Genomic DNA, 6,316 nt, shown 5'->3' on the forward strand with positions numbered 1-6,316 from the left:
ACCCATAAAGTACAGAATGCATTTCTCAGTGTTCAATGTCACAGGTCTTCTATTGTAGATTACATTAAGAGTAAGAAAATAGACATCCTCCACAGATACACAAGAATGAAGGGAAGGTCATATAAAAAAAGTAAGCCATAGACAATGTTGTGTTTTTTTTTTTATTTTTTTTAATTTTTTTTAATTGAAACTATACCAAGTAGGCCGAGGAAGGCAGCTAGTGTCTATGTATTATAGAGCCATAAGGGACTTTTGAGCTGGGCCAAAATGGAAGGAGGAATTCTGATATTCTCCAATTCTCACAAGAGCAGAGAATTCTGTGAATATTTCAAGACATGCTATAAGGATAGGAAGATCCTTCTATTAATTTGAATTCTCTCCAGCCCCAGTTGGAGAGAAGGGATACAAATGTTAAGAAGCAGTAATCTATCGTCTCTATGCATGATCGTCTATGTTGGCAAATCCAAGTGGTGTTTTGGCATTTCATTATCATAGTCTAATGTGTAAAAATATACTGAATCACACGCGTATTTAGACAAGAAAACATAATATGTGAAACATGACTCCAAAGCCAAAAGAAGTTGTAACGAGATCTCTTCTCACATAATTTAATATCTAGACTCCTTACGTGAGAGGCAGTATAGAGAAGGGTCAAGAGTTTTTAAGATATCAGATGGTTAGGCTATGGACTCCCTGGTCTGTTACTAACTGCCTGGTTTGCTACCCACCAAATCAATGCCTTAAAGACAAATACTAAAAGTTTCTGTGCCTCAGTTTCCTCATCGATAAAATGAGAACAATATTTACTGGTTTTTTTGTTTTGTTTTGTTTTGTTTTTTAGGGATAACATACAGATTAAGTTACATATGAAGCAGTTGGAAGTGTGCCTAGCATATACTGCATGTTTTCCAAAAATGGTTTTCTTCTTCATCATCATCATCATCATCGTCACCTAGGTACAGAGCCATCTTTCACAAGTTTCAGGTCCAGAGACAGCAGGGTTCAAGATTTCACGTTACACCTGTTATTGACACTGAACAAAACAAGCTTAGGTATCACACCACAATCAATGTGTTGCAGAAACCAGAAGCACAATATTGTGAATTTCAATCAGACTTTACTATCTATTGATAGTCAGGTCAGTAGGCTTTTTCATTTCTATAATATCATAGCTGCAAAGAAGAAGAACTGAAACCTGAAAGCCCTTTTACACCAATTTCTGGGATAAAAAAAGATTTTCAGGTCTCTCTGGACACTGCAACGATTCCCAGGAACTATGCAAAGACAATGTATCAGTCAAGGGTCTTTAAAATTTTCTTATATTTATTCTTATGAAATTGATTAAGCTATATTTAACATGTATTTTATTTCGTATATGGCACATATGTGTTTATATTTATCGCTAAGTTACAGATGACAGGAGATGGTAGGTCACCTTTCAAAGGCCAATGTTTTTAATTCTAATTGAATTGAGTGTGTAAATTATCCAAACGCAAAATTATACCTTTATTTTTACTTGTTTTGTGTTTGCTTGCGTATTTTTTTCTCACTCCATTAATAAATATCTATAATGCTCACACCTTGTTTTGGGATCAAGAGAGTAATTTATTAAGTCATCAGGGAGTAACCAGTGATATGGAGACTCCTCACCACAGAAGAGACAGGAATTACAGCTTGCAAAAAAACACACAAAAAAATTACTCAATCCTTCCCAATTATGCCATTTATTTTACACCTAATCTCAACTGAATTTTCCACAAACAGTATATTTTCTATGTTTCCTAAGAATCTGTTGGGGGAGCCAGAGTCTATGTAATAGGCTCAGTTGCCCATCTTGAAATAATTCCAAAAGAAAAGGTATTTTCATCTTTTAAACCCCTATAGCAATTCATTTATCCCTCTATGGCATTTACCACTCTGTTCCTTGTGTTTCCATGGTCTGAGCCATTGTTTTCTTTTCCCTACTAAATCCTATAGTGGTAAGGGAGGGAGGGCAATGTAATTATATTTCTCAAACCGTTATGATCAGGCAATGTCACATATATTCTGTAACTTAAGTTTTTTAAAAGCCCTTTAATAAGCATTAGTATTATTTCTGTTATATAGATGAGAAAACTGAGGCCCAGAGAAATTAAAGTACATGACACTGTGCAGCTCTGGTTGCAAAGCCCAAAGCCTTTCCAAGAAGGCTGAGATCTAATTCATTTTTGAATCCCCCATGGAGTTGAGCATAAATCTTCACTCATAGAAATTATCACTAAATGAAAGAAAATAAATACTCCTTGCAGATACTCTTACCTTATATATCAAATAATAATAATATTTGTCACTTAGGTTCTCTGAAAATTATTTTTATAACTGACTCTGCTATACTAAAATATACATACACACACGGTTTAAAAAAAAAAAAAAAAGCTATCCAGAGTACAAGAGAAGCTAAAAGCATGCTAGCAATACTTAAATATTTGAGACTGTCAAATAGAACTTTAAACATTTCTTTTTTTTTTTTTTGGTGTATTTAACTTACGTGCATATGTAAACAAATAAATATTCTTTATTCTTAGTATAATTCTTTCATTCTGTGAAATACACTAGGTTCAGTTGGGTTGTATTATATTGTCAAATTCAATTAGTTAACAAAGGTTGATTACACACCTGCTATGTGGTTTATATTCTCAAAAAGTATGAAATGACTTTTTAAACATGTATAAAAATGGCAATAGCCATTAAACAGCAGCTTCTAACATCTTCACTTTACCAAAGAGTTGATTGCATGTGCTTTAAAATATACAAATCATGTTCAAAGGAGTAAAAGCCACAGAATAGAAGATTTATTTTAATAAAACAGATCTATTCTATAGCAAACTATTTGCATGGTTATAATAAATCATACTCGTGCTAGCTGGCATATTATAAGCTGCCTGAAGGAGACCCCCTGGCCAAGAGCCAACAAAGAACTAAAGTTCTCAGTACAACAGTCTTCAAAGTGCTGAAGCCTGCCAGCAACCATGAGAGTGAACCTGGAAAGGGATCCTTCTCTAGTTGTGCCTTCAGATAAAACAGCAGTCCCTGCAAATCCTTTAATTGTAACATTGTGAGAATCTTTGAGACAGATGACCAAGGTAAATTGTGTTCAGGTGCTTGACTCCTAAATTATAAACATTCTTTATTTTATTTTATTTTATTTTATTTTATTTTATTTTATTTTATTTTAATTTTTTTTAAACGTTTATTTATTTTTGAGACAGAGAGAGACAGAGCATGAACGGGGGAGGGTCAGAGAGAGAGGGAGACACAGAATCGGAATCAGGCTCCAGGCTCTGAGCCATCAGCCCAGAGCCCGATGCGGGGCTCGAACTCACGGACCGTGAGATCGTGACCTGAGCCCAAGTCGGACGCTTAACCGACCGACCCACCCAGGCGCCCCAAACATTCTCTATTTTAAACCACTGTCTAGGAGCATCTGGGTGGTTCAGTCGGTTAAGTGTCCAACTTCAGCTCAGGTCACAATCTCGTGGTATGTGAGTTCAAGCCCTCCTCTGGGCTCTGTGCTGACAGCTCAAGAGACTGGAGCCTGCTTTGGATTCTGTGTCTCCCTCTCTCTCTGCCCCTCCCTCACTCATGCTCTGTTTCTATCTCTCAAAAATACATAAACATTACAAATAAATAAATAAATAAATAAACAAACCACTAAATCTTGGTGTGATTTTTATGCCCCAAAAGAAAACTAATACACTCAATAACATAAAATAACTGAATTAAAAGGGAAAAGGTAAGTATTTTCTTTCAAATGGTGACTTGGAAACTATTTGTAAAACATACACGTAGGCACACAAACAAGGTAGTGGTTAAGATCATAACTCTTAGAGCCAGAATGTTGAGTTTCAATCCCAACCCTGCCACTTACAATTGTGTGACCTGGTAAAAATTTTTTAATTAATCTTCTGTCTCCTCATCTACAAAGTGAGAATAATGGCAGCAATATTTTATCTGATTTGTAGCGAAGAGTAATGTGCCTAGAATATGACTTGGTATGGGGGGCACCTGGGTGGCTCAGTCAGTTAAGCGTCTGACTTCAAGGTTCCGTGAGTTCGAGCCCCGCATCGGGCTCTGTGCTGACAGCTCAGAGCCTGGAGCCTGCTTCAGATTGTGTCTTTCTCTTTCTGCCTCTCCCCACTCGTGCTCTATCTCTCTCTTAAAAATAAATAAACCTTAAAAAAAAAAAGAATATGACTTGGTATATTGTAATTGCAATATAAATGCAAGCTATTCTCTTTACTGAGCACCTAACATTGTGCCTGATACATAGCTCAATAAACATGCATCTCTCCCACATTCACATTTGATCAACCTGACATGACTGGTTTACTAAGAAGTAAGTAGTTCTAAAGTTTGTGTATATCCCATTGTCTAAACACAATGTATCTTTAAGAAAAATCCTAACTCAAATAGATTTTTTTAATTTAAAAGTCTTCTCACATCAGTGCAGCACTTAAGTGTATCATCTAGAGAGCCTAAACATGTGGCTGATTTTTTGAAGCATTCACTTATCAAAAGAGAGATCACAAAAGCCTTTTTGCATGATCAATGAAGCAAAAGAAGGGAGAGAGCAGACACATAAAAAAAAACTCTCATAAGAAAAAAAGAGATGCAGAGGCTATATGCAGCAACTTTCTTCCAAAACGAAATTATATGTAGTCTCTCCATAATGGAAAAAAAAAAAAAAAAAAAAAACAGAATCAGGTCAATGGAAGTTCTATTGTTTGCTGACATTTTTACTTGAAATTTGTTTAATTTTTCAAAACAAAATATGCATTTCATCGGCTTTTCCTCTATCATTCTCATTGTTTTCTCTCTCATTGAGCAGCAAGAGTTGTAGGGTCCAGACATCAGCATAGATGGAAGAAGAGACCCACTGAATGGTGGAAATGCTTCTCACACTCAGAAAAGCACCCACAAGGACAGGCTCTTGGTAGACTCTTATCTAAACCCTGTGGGTGTGTGAATTTCAAGTCTCAAGTCTTGTGAGAAAAGACTGAGGCACATTTCTGGTATTCTTCCCCAGTGGGATCAGAAATACCCATGAAGAAAGTTTCTCATGCACTCTTTGCCAAAATATTTGCTCACTCTAAACTCCCACAATTCATTTTTCTTCAGTGAATTTTAATTTGCTTCAAAAAATAAATCTAATACTAACATAGAAGAAAACTCCTTAATGTTCAATGGCACTGTCAGACAAAATCAAAGTGATATTCAAAACTTAGTAGCCCGGAAGATAATCTCTTTGGCAATTGGATTCTTATTGGAATAAATTTATTCTCAGCTTCTGAGTAGAGGAAGCTTTTTTAGACTTTCTCACTGGATGCCTTCTTCAGGAACCCGTCACAGATTTTACAGGCAACAACTATCTTATTTCTAGATCAAAACAGATTCTGCATCTTCTACATATACACAGGGAAAAGTCAGCACCCAAGTTTCTCATTCATCTACCAATCCAATAGTCCAGTAATCTTAAAACCACAAAGATACTAAATGATTCCTATCTTTAGAGTCTAAAAGTCAGACACAGCCTAATGGAAATCAGAGACACCTAAAAGGAATTCAATATACTATGCTGATGATTTCAATGTACTTTTTGATGAAATTTTTGAAGGAGAGGGAGGATAAGTGTATTAGATGAAAATACTGAAAGAATTTTTGTAGAAACATGTTTATATTCTTCAGTCTATTAATATGAGGATTAAGGAGAAAAGGGGAAAGGGCAATATTAGAGATTGCTGATGTGGTTAATGCAAATTGAAAGTAACAAATTATAACCAATTTTGCACTGTTTGTGATTCGGAAGGCAAGTAGCCAAAAACAATAAGCTCTAGAGAACAGGATCAACTTGGTTTAGTGAGGTGAGGTACATTACAGAGGTTGCTATCCAATCAGATATCCTCCACCAACTGTCAGGACGCTGGAAAATATCCGAAGTCTCATCTTGTCTTCATTTAAAGTGTCCTAAGTTTCCAATTTAAATTGGAATTAAATTTAAAATGGACCATGTGAGAGAATACCGTAAGAATTTTGGGCACTGAATTTCTTAGTTGAATACAGAGGAATTTATTTTAATTAACTGACTTAATCCCTTTCTTCAAGATTTTTTTTCCATAAATCTAATAAAAACCTAGAAATTAACTTGGCTGTTTTGCCCACTATTTATAATGAGTAGTGGACTGGCCAAGATACTTTTGGCAGAAATAAAACAAGCTGACGAAAAACACCCTGTAAAATATATGAAGTGGAACGTTGGTGACCACATAGATAAGTGAGG

This window comes from Lynx rufus, unplaced genomic scaffold (genome assembly GCF_022079265.1).
Source record: "Lynx rufus isolate CCGP_SWC_20201006 ecotype Redwood Valley unplaced genomic scaffold, mLynRuf1.p SCAF_3, whole genome shotgun sequence".
Taxonomy (NCBI): domain Eukaryota; kingdom Metazoa; phylum Chordata; class Mammalia; order Carnivora; family Felidae; genus Lynx; species Lynx rufus.